Source organism: Pelodiscus sinensis, unplaced genomic scaffold (genome assembly GCF_049634645.1).
Source record: "Pelodiscus sinensis isolate JC-2024 unplaced genomic scaffold, ASM4963464v1 ctg46, whole genome shotgun sequence".
Lineage (NCBI taxonomy): Eukaryota > Metazoa > Chordata > Testudines > Trionychidae > Pelodiscus > Pelodiscus sinensis.
In genome coordinates, this window is record NW_027466036.1 from 604,877 (window position 1) to 621,944 (window position 17,068).

General features: G+C 56.4%; 10 non-coding genes across 10 annotated transcripts; 5 read left to right on the forward strand and 5 right to left on the reverse strand.

The window, feature by feature from the left end:
* Positions 1-485: 485 nt before the first annotated feature.
* TRNAG-UCC (transfer RNA glycine (anticodon UCC)) lies at positions 486-557 on the reverse strand. Its single transcript has one exon. It is a non-coding gene; the product is annotated as a tRNA-Gly (tRNA).
* Positions 558-2,805: 2,248 nt separating this feature from the next.
* On the forward strand, positions 2,806-2,887 carry TRNAS-AGA (transfer RNA serine (anticodon AGA)). Its single transcript has one exon. It is a non-coding gene; the product is annotated as a tRNA-Ser (tRNA).
* Positions 2,888-3,890: 1,003 nt separating this feature from the next.
* Positions 3,891-3,963, reverse strand: TRNAF-GAA (transfer RNA phenylalanine (anticodon GAA)). Its single transcript has one exon. It is a non-coding gene; the product is annotated as a tRNA-Phe (tRNA).
* A 2,799-nt stretch (positions 3,964-6,762) lies between these two features.
* TRNAI-AAU (transfer RNA isoleucine (anticodon AAU)) lies at positions 6,763-6,836 on the forward strand. The gene has a single exon. It is a non-coding gene; the product is annotated as a tRNA-Ile (tRNA).
* Positions 6,837-9,016: 2,180 nt separating this feature from the next.
* TRNAE-CUC (transfer RNA glutamic acid (anticodon CUC)) lies at positions 9,017-9,088 on the forward strand. Its single transcript has one exon. It is a non-coding gene; the product is annotated as a tRNA-Glu (tRNA).
* Positions 9,089-10,418: 1,330 nt separating this feature from the next.
* LOC142826108 (small nucleolar RNA U3) lies at positions 10,419-10,634 on the reverse strand. Its single transcript, XR_012900376.1, has one exon. It is a non-coding gene; the product is annotated as a small nucleolar RNA U3 (small nucleolar RNA).
* A 762-nt stretch (positions 10,635-11,396) lies between these two features.
* Positions 11,397-11,469, forward strand: TRNAR-CCG (transfer RNA arginine (anticodon CCG)). The gene has a single exon. It is a non-coding gene; the product is annotated as a tRNA-Arg (tRNA).
* A 1,314-nt stretch (positions 11,470-12,783) lies between these two features.
* On the reverse strand, positions 12,784-12,866 carry TRNAL-UAA (transfer RNA leucine (anticodon UAA)). The gene has a single exon. It is a non-coding gene; the product is annotated as a tRNA-Leu (tRNA).
* A 2,432-nt stretch (positions 12,867-15,298) lies between these two features.
* On the forward strand, positions 15,299-15,372 carry TRNAT-CGU (transfer RNA threonine (anticodon CGU)). The gene has a single exon. It is a non-coding gene; the product is annotated as a tRNA-Thr (tRNA).
* Positions 15,373-16,137: 765 nt separating this feature from the next.
* TRNAR-UCU (transfer RNA arginine (anticodon UCU)) lies at positions 16,138-16,242 on the reverse strand. The gene is made up of 2 exons: positions 16,206-16,242; positions 16,138-16,173 (listed from the first exon to the last, which is right to left on the reverse strand). It is a non-coding gene; the product is annotated as a tRNA-Arg (tRNA).
* Between the last annotated feature and the right edge of the window lie 826 nt (positions 16,243-17,068).

The following is a 17,068-nucleotide window of genomic DNA, read 5'->3' on the forward strand; positions in this document are numbered from 1 at the left end:
GCTCCCCACGAAAAGCGGTGAAAGGGAGCCCTTGGCTGTGGGACCCACTTGTGCCTGTGGTTCAGGGTTAAATAAGATCTCCCCCAGGAGGTCGCCTGTTCCCTTCCCACCTTGCATTGGCTGGGGATCAAATCAAGCAAGGGGCAGCAAACGCCAGGCACTGTCATGGTCTGGGCCACAGATACAGACTGTCTTGGAGCTGTGGTCCGAGGAGGAGTCTCTGCAGTCCATGCGGAGGAATGTGGACATTTATGGCAGAATGGCCAATTGTCTAGCAAAGAAAGGCCACCTCCCTGAGCATCCTAGAGCCAAGGTCAAGGAATCACAGCAGAGGTATGTGAGGGAGGAACCGCATTACTGTGCATGCTCTTGGAGAGGATAAAGAGCTGTGAGAGGAAGCCCACAGCTGCAGGACCCATTTGTGCCTGTTTTTTCAGGCTTCAAGTAAAAACCCAGCAAGGAGTTTTGATGCTCCCTCTTTACATTGCATTGGCTGGGAATCGAACTCAAGTCAACTGCTTGGAAGGCAGCTATGCTCACCGCTATACCACCAATGCCTACCTGTAAAGCTCCTGGGAAAATTAGTGAGGGAAGCCCACGTCTGCCATGAGGCTAGCCACAGGCCAGAGGCGAGAGGGTGCCTGTGTGGTTGGGGTAAAGCAGAACTTCTTGGCCATTTGGCAGAGACCAGAAGTGGTGACTCTGGGGTAGTGGCTGCCCTGCGCTCTCCGTGGTGTGAGGAGCTGGGTGGGAGAGTAGAGTTTATCGGACTTTGGGCTAACCACTAGAGCAGCCAAGGGAGAGGTGGGGAAGTGACTTCTGGATACTCTGTGTGGCCCGGGGATGCGGACCAAGAGCTGTTCTCGTGTTTGTGGCTGTAAAGTGTTGTTTCTGCGTCATTTGCCTAAGATCGAGCACTTCTGCCTTCCGGAGAGCCATGTCACAGGCACAAGCCCCCAGAGACCCCTTCAGGGACACATCACAGGCAGGGCCGGACCGAGCCATTCCGGTGCCCCGGGCTGACAGTTCAATTGCGCCCCGGGTTGGAGGAGGGCGCATGCATGTAGCTGGCGGTGGCAGGATGCACGTGCCTGGCCCAGCCCAGCTACCACTGCTGGTGGGCAGCCTTAGGGCACCTGAGGCAGGCTGAGCTTGGCCATGCAGGGCTCCGCAGCCATGGGGGGAGGGCGCTGCTGGCCAGCGCTGCAGGGGTTAGCATGTCCCCTGCCCCCGGGCAGCCGCTGCAGGGTGGCTGCTGGGAGCTACTGCAGCCCGCAATCCAAGAGCCAGGCATGCGGCGCCTGATGGCAGCTATAAAGGGCGGCTGCCCGGCTAGCCCAGGCCTTAATCTGGCCCTGGTCACAGGACCAAGCAAGGGGCAGAAACACTGGGCACTGTCAGTGTCTGGGCCAGAGATAAAGACCCTCTTGGAGCTGTGATCCGAGGGGGAGTCTCTGCAGGCCCGGCAGTCCAGGTGGAGGAATGTGGACATTTGTGAACATATGAACATCAGAACGGCCATAGTGGGTCAGACCAAAGGTCCATCTAGCCCAGTGTCCTGTCTGCCGACAGTGGCCAGTGCCAGGTGCCCCGGAGGGGGTGGACTGAAGACAACGATCAAGCGATTTGTCTCCTGCCATCCGTCTCCAGCCTCTGACAAACAGAGGCCAGGGGCACCATTTTATCCCCTGGCTACTAGCCTTTTATGGACCTAACCTCCATGAAATTATCTAACATATGGCCCAATGGCTGATGGCCTTGCAGAGAGAGGCCACCTCCCCCCTCCTGCATCCTAGCCCAAGTCAGACCCAAGGTAAACGAATTGCGGGAGGGGTATGTGAGGGTCCGTGAGGGCAGGTCCCGCTCTGGGGAAGCACCGCAGCACTGTGCATACTGTGAGGAACTGGACCGAATCCCGGGGTGTGGGGAGCCCCTGTCTCCAGGGATAGTTGTGGAGTCTGGGATGGAGATACCTGGGCAGCAGTGGCTGCAGCTTCAGGATGACAACGCTGATGACCTGCGGCGCCAGGAGACGGGAGGACTCCCAAACGTCTTCAGGCAGCGGGGAGGGAACATCAGGTAGGTACTGGGAGGTTCCAACACCCAGGACATGTTGACACTTGCAGTCTCCTTCAGGAGAGGGATGCAAATGGAGACGTTCAAAATTGTAAATGAAACCGGGATTTAAATATCCTGCGCTCTATTTGCATCGTGTCCGGGTGCTGTTTCAAAATACTTTATTATGAAATAAAAAACAACGTTTAGATGCAGTTATTTGGGGAGAAAACCCTTCTTCCGAAATAACCCTTAAACACTCTCCTCTGGTCTGGACCTAACAGCAGTGTCAGCGTTTGCTAGTCGGGGCTCTGGACAGCACCTGCACAGAGGGAGATAGCAACTGCGGGACGCTCTGGCCAACTGTCCCAATGTCTCACAGCAGAAAAGAAAACAAAAGAGGCCAATGCAAACAGCCCCTGGCAGCGAGGGAGTCAGCACATCGGTGGTTGGGGCAGGGAGCTGGGGGCAGATTTTGACTCTAACTAGCTGGGTGACCTCGGCCCATTCAGTGAACCTCTCCCTGTCCCCATGGCCCTGTCTGTACAGCAGAGACAGCAACACTCACAGGCCCTACAGGAGGGGGCTGGTTTAATGCTTCACCCCAGGGCCCAGCAATGAGCCCCCAAGCTTGCCCTGTGCGCTGGAAGCCAGGTTTGCTGTGTGAATTCTGTGGGGTGGGTGAGGTCAGGCCTGGGCACTGGGATTATTTACCACTTTCCCTGATCCTGGGACACTGCTGACTTCACAGCTGTGGTGGCCGAGTGGTTAAGGCGTTGGGCTAGAATTCCAATAGGGTTTCCCTGCGCAGGTTCAAATCCTGCTCACAGCGTGGCCTGTGTTTTGGCCACACCCCTAACCAGGCAACAAGCTGCACAACCCCTGAGCCACTCTCCCTGTCCCCAGTCAATCCCTTTCTGCGCCTTCCGAGAGAGACACGGTGCATGGTGCCTCGTTATGGGTCTCTGGGCTCTAGGGAAACGCTCAGCATCTGCCCATGGCTCAGCCCTACCCTTGGGGGCTGCCCTGCTCCAGTGTGTGATAGGAGTTGAGTGAGAGGATGGAGCGTCTGGGCCTGCCCCCAAAGGTCCATCCATGAAGGGCAGAAATGCTGGGGATATGATGTCTGTCACTCATCCTGAGGTGCACAGCTCCCCCCCCCCATGTTGGGAGCAAAGGGTCTAGAGAAGTATTGGGGTCTAGAGAAGTATTGGGGGGGGGGGTGTCTTGTTCCCTGCTCTTGCTCTGCCTTGGGCAAAGAATTAGTAACAGAATATTTGTCCAAGTTTATGTACAGAAAAAAACTAACAAGCATGTTTCTGTGGGGTGGTGGTTATCGTGTTTGCTTAATGTGCAAAAGGCTCCTGGTTCAAAGCCAAGCAGAAAGTGGGAACAGGGGGTTCTGCTCCTATTTGTGGCTCCCCAGGTAAACACAGCCCCTGCTGCTTGGGATAAGCCCAACTCCCAGGTTGAGTAAAGCAAGGAACAACAGGAGCCCTGCCCTAGAAAGGGAGGGGCCAGTGTGTGTGAGTGCATGGCCCAGACAGACAGCTCCAGGGTGCAAGGACAGAGCTGCTGGACATCTCTAGTGGCCCTGAGGGGGGGAGACATGGGTGTTAACAACATGCTCATGTGGTGCCATGTTCCAGCACCACCAACAGGGAGTGTTTTTTGTGGTGTCACCTGATTGCCCCCAACTGTAGCCCTTGTACCTGCCCTGTGGCAGGATAGAGCCCCAGGATGCAGCTCATCTCCCCTTTTCTCCTGCAGTGCAGGTTGTGATCACAGCTCTAAGCAAAACCATCAACTTGAAGTAATTAGCCCCTATTGGAGCATGCCAAAGCCAGGAATTGAAACAGGGACCTTTAGATCTTCAGTCTAACACTCTCCCCACTGAGCTACTTTGGCTGTGCGAAGAGTCCTGTGTGGCCTGTAATTCTCTGTCCAGGATGTTTTGCCGCATGTTGTCATGCCCTGCCCAGGAAGGCCAGACTGGCCTTTCCACAGCGCCCCTCCCCCACAGCCCGGAGCCAAGGGTCCCTCTACGCCAGGCCTGGGCAATACAGGCCAGCGGGCTGGATCCAGCCCATGAAGCCACCCAACATGGCAGCAAGAAGCCTCAGGCAGATTCCCTGCTCGCCCTGCCCCCACGCACAGCTGAGAGAAGGGGCTGCTGGGCCCTTTGTGTCTCTCAGCTGCAGAGGAAAAGGCTTCATGCCTGGTCCCTGCTCCCAGCTGGTTTGTGGCCAATGGGAGCTGCCTGCTTGAAGCCCTGGCCAGTCCCCACAAGCTCTTATTCACCCAGGCGTGTGACCTGTACCCCCTGCGCAGGGAAGGGGCTGCCTGAGAAATGTGCTTGGCTGCTGGGAGTGTCTCCCAGTCAGAGCCTGCCTCTGGCACCCCAGCCCCTCCCTTCCCTCAGCCACTGGCCCTCCCTGTGATGGAAAAGACCAGGCAGATTTCATTAATACAGATGAGGCTGGCTTCCCTGACCAGGAATCGAACCCAGGCCTCAGCAGTGAAAGGGCTGAATCCTAACCACTAGGCCATCAGGGACACATGAAGCATGTGTTTTTGCTCACCTACACTAGCCTTTCACAGGCCACTTTCTGTCCCCTTCAGGACATGGGTCTATTTTCCATTGGCCAGAGGGGACAAGAACAGAAACCAAACAGAACATCAGAACAGCCAGACTGGGCCATGCCAGTTGCCCAACTAGCCCAGGGTCCTGTCTCACGACAGCAGCCAATTCCATTGCCCAGTGGGAATCCTCCGGACAGACACTTGTTAAGTGATCCCTCCTGTTGCCCATTCCCAGCTTCTAGAATACACCAGCTAGGGACACCTGCCCTGTCCATCCTGGTTAAATGCCATTGATTGACCTTTCCTGCATTCAATTATCCAGTTCTGTTTTGAATCAAATGTCTTGGGCTGCGCAGGCCTTGAGTCAAGGCAAGAGCTGGAGGGGAATGGGAAAAGTGCAGCTGGTTTCACAAACGCTCAGCCTCACCCACAGCTGGGAGGCAGTTTGCAGGGAGCTGAAAAGAAACAGAAGAGGGGAAACTGGAGCCTGGCAGAACCAAGTCTTGGGATTCTTCTGTGTCCAGATGTGCTAAGCAGCTGGCAGCCAAGCTCCCAAGTGCTGGTCTCTTCCCACCCTCCCCAGGCAGGGGAATTCAGCGTCACCTACAGCTGGGACGCAGTTTGCAGTGAATTGAAAAGAAACTGGCTGGTAGAACCAAGGCTCAGGATACTTCTGTGTCCAGATGTGCAAACAGCTGGCAGCCAAGTGCTGGTTTGTTCCTGCCCTCCCCAGGCAAGTGAATCCCCTCCTCTGGGTGTTACAGGCAGGACTTTGCCTGTCTGGCTTTTAGCCAGGGAACTTTTCTATGCCGGGCAAACGTGACACCCACTGCACTGCAGAAACCAGCCCCCTGCCTTTTGCAAAGAGGCCCCTAGAAGCACTTAGCCCCCTTGTTGTCTCTGCCTGTAAAACAAGGAAAAAGCAAATATCAATCACTGGAGAATGTGGGTGTTGATCCCACTGCCTCTCACATGCAAAGCAAGCACTCTACCACTTGAGCTAATTCCCCTGCTGCATTCACAAAGGCCTTCTTGGAGGCTCTTCCCTTCTCCACAGGGACGTCTGTCATCTAGGTCAGTTAGTCGTGGGAAAGGAGAAGGCTCCGAAAAGGACTCAAGGACAACTCTCAAGGAGACTCCCTGCAGCAAAGCCATGGGGGGGGGGGGGGGGGGGGCTCTGAGATGGCCCCTGCCCTGCAGCCTGTCCCACCTGGCCACTGTCATGGACTCTCTGTGAGGTCACCACCTCCCAACCTCCTTTAGCCAATAAGCTGAGGGGCAGCAAAAGGCCCTTGTGATGTCAATGCCACACCCACCCCTGCCCTCCAGGGCTTCCATTAAAAGCAATACATGCCAGTCTAGATGTAGCCATGGTGTAAGAAGCAGCACTCAGAGCTCTGAATCATGTGATCCGAGTTCAAATTTCTGTGGGACTTGCTGGGGTTGGGCTGGTTGCTGCAAAACCCTCCAACTTTATGAGCTTTGGGCTCCTTATCTGCAGGCTCCCCAGAGAGAGAGTTCTGTGCCTCCTGCTGGGTGTCTGATGCCCCCTGGAGCTCAGTCTGATGCTATGGTCTGCCTGGCTGAGATGGGCTGGGCCTTAAAACTTAACCTGCCTGGAGCTTGCTGCTTACCCTTGTGGTCTCTTTTGTGGTCCCCAGGAGCTGCCAGCCTCTGACTCTTGCCCCCTGGCGCTAGCAGGTGCCCCCCCCCCCCAAACAATCTTTTACATTGGTCTTTCTGGTCCCTCTCAGAGCATTTTTCTCCTCAGCAGCAGCGCACAAGAGAGAAGCTGTTGCCAATGGCCCTGCAAGACAAGATGAGCTTTGCCTGCTCCCCTCAGCCTGACTCGCTACTTGGCCCCATTCCTGCCTCTCTTCCCAGTGGCTGAAAGGGGCTGCGGCTGCTGCCGACAGGGAAGAAGCTGGGAGGCAAGGTGCTGGCAGCAGGAGATTCCAGCTGCTTCTTTGCCCTGGGTCTCAGTGCGCCATGCCGGCCACCAGCCACCTTGACCAAACCTCAAAGCATCTGGAGTAGTGAGCCCACATCACAGTGAGTTGCTAGTGGCCCTGTCAGAGACGAGGCGCCTTTCTGAAAGGGCCATTTGTGAGCTCAGATCCTGAAGGCTGGCTAGCTCAGTTGGTTAGAGTGTGGTGCTAATAACGCCAAGGTCATGGGTTCAAGCCCCATGTTGGCCACATGATTGTTTGCTGTGGTGACTACTCTCCCTCCTCTTCACCCCCACACACACACTTTAGCTGCCTGCTATGGACAGGGAAGCAGAAACAGGCAAAAGGCTGAGAGCTTTGCAGGACTGAGGCCAGAGGACTGGTAGGAGGAGGATCCAGTCTGCACAGACCCAGTGGCTAAAAGGGTCTGGCCAGATTTCCCCTAATGGCAGGGAAAACTCTTCTCTTCTCTCCATTGTCCCCAGTGGGGTGACCTGATCCCAAATTCCTGCTGCTGCAGTGGCTGGCCCATGGCTCCTCCAGCCCAAGCCGCAGAGGGAGGCTCCATCTGTCCCGGTGATGGGACCCTGTGCCCAGCCCACAGCACTGCTGCCAACCACCTGGTCACCTGCTTCAGTAGCCCAGCAGCCCCTCCCCCAAAACCTGCTCCTGCTCAAGGCCCCCCTGAACCCACCCAGGCTCCTGCTCCTCTGATGTCTGCACTAGCCAGCCCACATCTCAGTGAGTCGCCCGTGGCCCCATCAGAGACGAGCTCTGGGCAGCGGCAGAGACGTCCCTGCACTGCCTGTGGGGTCTTTCCCAAAGGGCCCCTCGTGGGCTGCTGGCTCAGCTGTTTAGAGCTTGATGCTAATAACGCCCAGGTCGTGGGTGCAAGCCCCATGCTGGCCACAGGGGTGTCTGGTTTGGTGACTGGCCTTTGTGTAGCTGCCTGCTATGGACAGGGAAGGAGAAAGAAGCCCTGGGAGGTGAAGCAGCGGGAGGGAAGCAAGGAGCAGAGTGTCAGCTGCCAGCCGAGAGTCACAGGTGCCCTCTGCCTCCTGGGACCGCCCCTCCCTGAGCCGCCAGCCCCCTGTCTCTCACCGTGCGCCCCTTGGGGAGTCCACTCGCTCTGGGCTCCGGGGGCCTCCCGCTCCCACAGGGAATGACACAGCCCTGTGCCCTCGCCCAGAGCCACTCCCAGCCCGTGTGAAACAGGAGGGTTCATTGAGCGTCTGACACAGCACAGGGACCCAGGCAGGCAGCAGGGGCTGCGGGTGGGGAGTGAGGGCACCAGAGGGGGCAGGGAAACAAGTAGCACCAAGACTCTTGCCACCAGGGTCTGGCCACCCGACTCCCTGCCCAGGCTGCTGGGCCCCCGACCACTTCAGCTGCCAGGTCAGCCCGGGAGCTAAGGCAGGAATGGGGGGAAGGAGCCAGTCAAACTGCAGGTGGCAGGAAACACCAGTCGCGCCTTCCTGGGCCGGGCACGACGGCATCATGTTAGTGACACGGCTGCCAGACATCCCGGACAGTTAATAACCAGCTAGAGGAGTTTATGGGGAGCTCAGTGTGGGGAGCCTAAGGTGAAACATTTAAAGGTCCCTGGTTCAATCTCAGGCTTTGCCATGTCTCTCGGTGCAGCAGGGCCCTCTCTGCTCCCCTTGCCGTGCTAGTGCCCTGTGACATCCCCTCATCCATCTTCGCCACAGCCCAGCACTGGAAACTCCCGTCCATCTGATTAACCCCCTTCACTTCCACCCCTCCCTCAGAGTCCTTGCTTTCTTGGCTAAAGTCCCCTCCCTTGTGCGTGTGGCTGGCAGGGGTTACTAGATGGATCCATTTACATGTAGCTTCACTGAAACCCCCCTTGTTGGCCTGCGCCAGGTCAGTCTGTGTCACTGGCTCAGGGGTTTCTCCCCCCAGCGCGCTGCAGAGAAAGCCCTTGTGTGTGAAAGGGCCTCAGGGAGCCCAGAAACCAAGTTAAAAATAAACCAAAAGGAAGCATTTTTGCGCCCAGTGGAACTCCTTGCCAGAGGATGTGAAGGTGAAATCAACAAGAAGGTCCAAATCAGAACTGGACAATTTAATTCAGGAAAGGTCAATCAATGGCATTTAACCAGGATGGACAGGGCAGGTGTCCCTAGCTGGTGTATACCAGAAGCTGGGAATGGGCAACAGGAGGGGTCACTTGACAATTGTCTGTCCGGAGGATTCCCTCGGGACAATGAAATTGGCTGCTGTTGTGAGACAGGATCCTGGGCTAGTTGGGCAACTGGCATGGCCCAGTCTGGCTGCTTTGATGTTCTGTTTGGTTTCTGTTCTTGTCCCCTCTGGGCAAGGGAGAATGGACCTGCCACCCCATCCTGAAGTGGACAGAAAATGGCCTGTGAAAGGCTAGTGTAGGTGAGCAAAGAGTTATGTTTCCTGTGTCCCTGGTGGTTTAGTGGTTAGGATCCAGCACTCTCACTGCTGTGGCCTGGGTTCGATTCCCAGTTAGGGAAACCAGCCTGCAGTGTCACAGGACAGCTGCCTAGTCACTTTTCTCACCTCAGTGTCACATGTGACAGCAGCTGTGACCCAAGAGGTTACCTCAGACTCCTTCCCACCTCCCTGGCACTGCTAAGACAGCACTTGCCATTTTCAGAAGGAGCAGAACTGGGTGACTCAACCTGCCCCTCCCCTCTCCCATGTGGGCAGCACTGGAGGAAGCTCTGTGGCACACACAGCACTAGCCCAGCGGTTCAGCTTTAGTTGTTGAAGGAGACAACCCAGAACTGGCTCCAGCCCCCACTCAGTAACCTGGGGAAATGACCCACCAGGCCTGGGCCCCTCGGAGAGGCAACGATTCCCCACTGGCCAGGGCAGAGCCTCCCTCTCACAGTCATGGAGCCTTCTCCCCCTGTTTTTACCTCTCCCCCCACAACTCAGCTCTCACTGCTCGGTGCTGCCAGGGAGGGGCCTCACCGCTAGTCAGTGTTCCTGTTCCAGGAGCAGGTGAGTTTTGTCTTGTGCACCAATATTGAGGTCGTGTGTCTCTGTTCGGGGGTGAGCCCCCGCGGCGCCTGCCAGTTACTAACAAATATCTTAGCTACACGTTATGGGAGAAAGACACTAACCCAAGGGATAATTAACACTGGGCTGCGGCTAGTCTCTGCCTCCCACTGGGCCACTAGGGAACAGATGGGAGACAAGGCATGAGGCAGATCCAAGGGGCTGGCTAAATCCAGTGTGAGAAGCACATGAAAAAGACCCAGCAGCAGGTGAGAGAACAGCATGAAAACATCAGGATCAGGACCAGAGCAGTTCGGCTATGTCTACATTGGCAAAATTTTGCGCAAAATCTTGCCGCCCGTCTACTCTGGCTGTGAGTATTTGTGCAAGAACACTGAGTTTGTAACGTACAATATCAGTGGTTCTTGCGCAAATACTCTGACGCGCCCACTCACGGATAAGACCTCTTGTCAAGTATTCTTGCGCAAGAGGGCCAGTGTAGACAGCAACGTTAATTTCTTGCGCAACAAAGCCCAATGGCTAAAATGGCCATCAAACCATCGAATCTTTCTTAAACAAGAGAGCATCTACACTGGCACGAATGCTTTTACGCAAAAGCACATCTCTTGCGCAAAAGCACATGCTAGTGTAGATGCTCTCCTGTACAAATGCTTTAACGCAAAAATTCTTGCATTAAAAGTATTAGTACTATATCATACCAGTGTAGATGTAGTTGACAAGTAAATACAGGAATTAAACAAAAGCCAAGACAAAACAATAAAGTGAAATCCCCATTCCTCTCTACTGCAAAACTAATTTTGAACTGTTTTACAGTAGCCAACCACTCAGCTTGTGCTCTCTTCTTCCAGCTTCCCAACTGGAAAGAAAAAACAATCATCAACAACAAACAGCAATGACATTAAAGCAACACTGTCTGCTTGCTTCATGCTCAGAAGAGAACACTGTCACTCATCCTCATGGTTAGCAAGACAAACCACTATCAGCTGCATTTCTCGAGTTACCAACTATAGAAATGATCCCTGAAAGTACAGTCTTATTAGCACCCACTTTCCTACACACCCACACTCATGTGCATTCACTTTCTCCTCATGAGGAATGTTTTCACACAACACTTGTGTGAAACAGAAATAATCTCAGCAAAGTGCTTGTCCCATTCAAACACACTCCACCAGGTTTAGAAATCTGCATATTAGAATATGCTGCATGTCCCTGTTTACAGAAACACGCCTCCTGATTAGCATGTGGAGCACCTGGCAGCCAATCAAAATCTCCTGCTGTTTCTTCCTGAAACTGCAGTTCCTGGGGCTCCTCTAAGTCAGTGGTAACAAACTGCCAGTCCACAGACCAGCAAGGGGCCAGGAACCCCTGCCTGCTGGGCTGAGGTGGAAAATAACTGTCCCCATTCCCCCTGGGACAGAGGCCCCTGTGGAAGCCCTGTGGGGGGAGGTGGGGCAGGCTGTGCTGGAAGAGGCTGGGGGTGGGCGGCTGAGGGGGGTGGGGATTGAAGAGGCGTCTGTGAGGGCAGTTGGGCAGCCAGTTCGTCAGTGAGCAGCAGAGCACACGGGCCCGTCGCCCCCCAGCCGAGCCCCCCAGCTGCTCTCCCAGGGCTGTGGCCGACCAGCCTGCACTGCTGCCAGCCCGGGCTCAGCTCTGCCAGGGACCTGCCCAGCCGCCTCCCTGCCAGGGGCTGCAGACGTGTCTGCCGGGGTAAAGAGGAGGGACGTGTCTGCCCAGCCAATGTGATGGGTGAGCCTTTGGGACAGAGAATTTCTGTCCCATCTCATTGTTTCTTGTCTGGCCCCAGTGGCCTAATGGACAAGGCACTGGCCTCCGGAGCCAGGGGTTGTGGGTTCAAATACCACCTGGGGTATAGAACAGTGACCTGGGGTTGGTTGGGAAGCGTTGCTTTGCTTTTCCGCATGGGAACTGAGAGGTGGTTCCCCAAGAAGTGCCACATCCCATAGGACAGCAGGTGTCTAGTCCCACCAGCTCCAGGAGTGACTCAGACAGAGGGAGGGGGCTGGAGCAGAGCAGGGTCTGTCTGGTGACAGGGCAGAGCCTGAGGAGGGGCAGCTCTGGCAGAGGCTCAGTAGGAGCAAGGGGGGAGCTACTTTGGCCTGGCCCTTTTACAAAGCCCTTGAGCATGGGGCTGGCATTGGGGGAAAGTTCCCTCAGTGATGGGATGGGGAGGAGGCTGGGCTAGGAAGGCGCCGTTCTCCCTGCTCTTGCCCCCAGACGACATGCCCGCCAGGCCTGGGTGCGGGCAGACTGGCAGTTGCTGCACCAACACGGGCAGGAGGCCCCACTGATGTGGGGGGAGGCAGCCCCACCAGCAGGCAGAAGGCTGGGCCAGCATATGGGGGGAGGTGTTCGACTGCGTTTCCCTGCTGACGTGGAGCTGGGTTACCAGGTGTCCAGTTTCGAACCAGACAGTCCAGTATTTGAACTTTCTGATCAGGAAACAAACTGAGACAATAGAAATGTCCATTAATTTCTCAATAATGTCAATTGTGATGTCATATCAAGTCAAGTGTGTCCGGTATTTTTGTAGAAACCATCTGGCAACCCCACATGGAGTCCAGAGGGACAGGACACCTCCCAGTACTCACTGCTGCTAGCAACACCCTCACACCACTCCTCACAGCTCCCCCCACCATGGGGCAGGCAGGAGGGGATTGTTCCCCCCAACTGACAGAGGGAGGGACAGAGGCTGAGAGGCAAAGGGCCTTGTCTGACCTCACACAGCCAGTCTGGGGCAGTGCTGGGCACAGGACCCAGATGCTGAAACTCCCCCTCAGTCTGGAGTTTCACACCCTGACTGATCAGAATAACGTGACCTCCAGTGAGATACAGCCCCACAGCCCAGCCTAGGGATGGCTCAGCCAGTGGGGTAGAAGCACCGGGACACAGAGAGACTCAGGAGCTGCTCAGAGACAACCACTGGCAAGAAGCAGAACAATTCCCCGAGCAGACGATACGTTCTGGCTCATTTGCTGGGACTTAAGGAGAACAACAAAGTCCTGAGTCTCCTCCCTGTGACTGGCCCCGGCTCAGCCAATCAGAACTGAGACTCTAATCACAGAGGACTAGACCTGGAAGAGACCTTCAGAGACAAAGTCCTGTCGCTTACCCTTGTAGCAGAACAAAGCACCATTCAGATCGATGTCTCTCCAAAACAGGAAGCTACCAGGAGTGGGGTTTGAACCCACGCAGACAAACATCTATTGGATCTTAAGTCCAACGCCTTAACCACTCGGCCATCCTGGTGATGCTGTGGGGATGGGTGGGGCCAAGAGGGTGAAAGGCCTTTTGACAGCCAAACCCATTCACAAACTTTTCCCAGACCGGTAACATCACATTTACATATCTGCATATCATTATGCAAATAACAAATCTGCAAATATGGAAATAAACTGTTGCCAGTCCCTACAGATCAGTGTTTGCAGGTATCTACTCTTCAAAAAATCACAAAAACAATTCCCCTCGGGCTGCTGGAGGGGGCAGCTCCTCCCCCAGGGGGACTGGAGCCTGCAGAGGGAGGGGCGCAGGGAGAGGCACCCACAGAGGCAGGGGGCATTTGGGACACCCTGGTTATAAACTTCAGAAATGTTGTCAGGGCAGAGGATCTGGTGCCCCCCAATGCTCCCACCCATCACCTCTGTCCATGGGGGTGGGGGAGTTGCCGTTGTATCTTTCCCCATCTCCTTCTGTGCAAGCCCTGCCCTGTGTCTCCCCTTCCCCAGCCAGGCTGCTCTTGCTCCCCCTGTCTCCTCCCAACCTCCCCTGCCCCCTTTCCCTTCCTGTGACCCCCAAGTTTCCATCCATTGCACCCCTACTCCCAGCCACCCCCTGACTGGCATGATCCCCCCAACCTCCCTTCAGCACCTCCTGCCTCCCCTTCCTGCCCCTGCCCCATCTCACACGTCCCTGATTCCCTTCACCTCTCTTATCTGCCCCACCCCTCTTGATCCCCCTCCCCACCCTCTCTGGGGTGGCTCCCCCTGCCCCGCACGAGCTGGTAGCAGCTTCCCTGGCCCCAGCTGGGATCACAGCCCCCTCTGCTGAGAGCAGCCCTGGGCCAGATCCTCCCTCTGCAGCTCGGAGGGGGGCTGCTCTCTGGGAAGGGGAGGGGGGGTCTCTCTTACCTGCCCCCCCGAGCGCTGCCCACCCTGGGGCGGGGGCTGGGCCGGGCAGGGACTGGCCAGGCTGGGGGCTCTGCCGTGGGAAAGGTTCCCAGGGAGCAGCTTTCTACATCCCACCGGCCCTGCAGGAGATTCCCCCTCCTGGCTGCAGCCCGGGCTCTGGGGGCCCAGCAGTGCTGCACCCAATGCTGGGGCTCAGGGGATCTGCTCGGAGCCAGCCCCCAAAGGCCCGCAAGCAGAGGGCAGGAAAGGAGCCAGGCTGAGGCTTTGCAGGGAGCAGGCCGGGGACCTGCAGGAGGAGGCTCCAGCGAGCACAGAGCCTGCGCAGGGCCAGCCTGCTGGGAGGGGAGCAGGAGCATCCAGCACCATTCAGGCCAGCGGCAGCCGACACTGGGGAGCTCTGAGACTCCAGGGCAAAGGCCTCCAGCCCCCAGCCCCTGGGATTAGGTGGCCCCGGAACCAGGCCCCGTGGAGTAGCATTGTGGCCGGGGGGCTCTGACCCACAGGGGGGCTGGCCCCATAGCCAGGGCCTGGGAGTCTGGTCAGCAAGTGAGACTCGCCCGTCAGTCCAAGCTGCTCTGTCCCGGCTGCCGTTCCTGCCTGTCCCGTGCCAGCACCGCATGCAGACCAGCGGGGCAGGACGGGGGGTGTCGGTGGGGCCCTGCTCTCAGTCCGTCCCTCACAGGCCCTGTGGGCTGCTCGAGGGCTGAGCCCGTCGCCCAGGCCTGGCGCGGGGATGGAACATGGGGCACGTTTCCCCCTGTGAGCGTGTGCGGGGGCAGGAGGGAGCCACATGGGCCCTGCTGAAGGTTTTGTGCTGGGGCTGGAGGCTTGAGCCCGAGCTGTCGGCCTCAGCGGGACTTGCTCCTCCCCCCTCTCCTGCCTTGCTGCCTCCTTTGGCCGCAGCGCTCAGGGGCAGCCGGGAGAGCCGGCACCAAGGGCAGAGGAGGCCGAGGCACAAGCCCCTCAGAGGGGACAGGCCTGAGGCCTCTGGCTTGCCCAGGCTCACGCCAAGGGGGTTTCTGTGGTGCCGGGCGGGGGAGGGAGGCCAGGCCCAGGCCGGTGGGAGAAGGGGCAGCGCCTGCCAGGGCAGCAAGGGGAGCTGCAGGGAGCGAGACGCGGCGTTTCTGTCTGGATCACTCAAGGGTCCTTCTGCGGGTGAAGCGCCTGTGACACCCCTGTGCTGCTGGGTTCCTCTGCCCCGCCCCTGGGAGGCCGGCCCCTTCGGGGGGGGCTCTCGCCCTGACACTCATCCAAGGGCCACCTGGGCAAAGCAGCCTGCCCCAGGCACCTTCCATAGCTCAGCTGGCAGAGCAGAGGCCTGTAGCGGGTGCTTGGCAAGTGTCCTTAGGTTGCTGATTCAACTCCAGCTGAAAGGAGAGATTCTTCTCCCTCCCCCTGGCTGCAGGCCCGGCCTTAGGACCAGGCGGCTGCCTTGGGTCTGTCCCTTTGGAGCCTGGTGCTACAATTGACAAACAGGTTTTGGGTACCAGCTGCCAATCAAATGTCTTGGGCTGCGCAGGCCTTGAGTGCAATTTTACAGGTGCTTTCAAGGCGGGCACCATGGCTTAGTTGGTTAAAGCACTTGCCTCGTAAGCAGGGGATCCTGGGTTCAACTCCCAGTGGTGCCTTGTTGGCAAGTCAATGGGTCTTTTCTTCCCACCATTTTTCAACATGTATCTGGAGTTGGTTTTACCTTCAGCTGAGCTTGGTGGTGCCCTCACAGTGGGAGTAGGACAGTAGCAAAGAGCAGGAGGTGCCCTAGGGGTTTGATTTAGTGAGGCTTAGCTAGACTTGCTAAATCAAGCTCTGGAAGATGGATTGCAGCAGCAATCTCCACCTGAGTGAAGACATGGCCTAATGGTGCAATTAGTTAGATGCCGACACTAACAGCCGCACTGCTGGTAACTCACAGAGGCTACATCTACACTAAGGCTGTGTCTAGACTGCATCCCTTTTCCGTAAAAGGGATGCAAATTAGACACATCGCAATTGCTAATGATGCGGGGATTTAAATCCCCCCCCACTTCATTTGCATAAAAATGGCTTCCGCTTTTTTCTGGCTCGGAGCTTTGCCGGATCTTTCAGAAAATAAACCCTTAAAATAAGGATTAAGGGATCTTTTGGAAAAGGTTTTATTTTCTGAAAGAGCCGCGTCTAGATTGGTGCTTTTTTCCAGCAAAGCTCTGAGCCTGCGTGTTGCACAGCACTGGTAGGAGACATGGAGAGTCTATTGGCACCTGCAGCCTCTCAGAACAACCCCCAAGTACCAACCCTTCCCTCCACCCTTACTGGGGTCTGCTGGGAATTGCCTGGATGCCAGCCCACCCCAGTGTCAGCCTAAGGATTGACTAGTCTGTAAAAGCTGCATCCTGGAAATGAGGAAGCAGCTAAAGTGACTCTGGTGGGACTTGAACCCACGACCTTTGAATGTCTAGCTGGGCTCACATTAACCAATACAGCTTAGAAGTCCAATGTGCTTTCTATTGCACCACAGAGCCTGATGGACTGCTGGTGTTGATATCTCCACTCTCTGCTTTGCAGCTTGGCAATTGCTGCGGGAAAAGGAAGGGGAGCCAGGTCTGTCTCTTTTGGGAGAGCACGTAGGAAGAGGGTCACTGAGCCCCCAGCAGTAAAAACTAGGAAGCAGGACAAAGCTGCAGTTGAAGAACATGGGCATCAATCCCACTACTTTTTGCACACAAAGCAAGGGGTTTCCCATTTCAGTTAACTCCCTGCATATGAGCACCTCACCTGCCCCACCCACCATGTTCTAGACCCCACAAGGTCTCTGTGGCGGCTTGAGGCTCCTTTCTGAAAGGGCCACTTGTGGGACTGACACCCGTGGGCCGGCTAGCTCGGAGGTTTAGGTCGTGGTGCTCATATCACACATACGCGTCTCAAGAGCAAGCCCCTTGTTTCAAACGATAACGGGCTCGCTATTCCGACATCCCTGAAAACCTCATGGCAGGAGGAGTGAGGGGCATTTCGGAATAGCGATTTATTTGGAACTAAGTGCTGCGCAGTCAGCACCGAATTACAAAATAAACTATTTCAAAATTGACTCGAAATAAGCTACACAATTGTATCGCTTATTCTGAGCTATGGGACACACCCCTAGTGAGTTAGAGCCCAGCTCTGCCCCCAGATCCCTGCTCCACGCACCCACATACTGACTCCCTCGCTGCCATGGGGCTGTTTGCATTGGCCTCTTCTCTCTGTCGCCAGGCTTCAGCCTGGGCTGAGACTCAGGCAGGAGAATGTGACCCGGCTCCCTGCACCTGGGCCCTGCATTTCTCATCCCTTCAGAGACACTTGTTAGTGGAG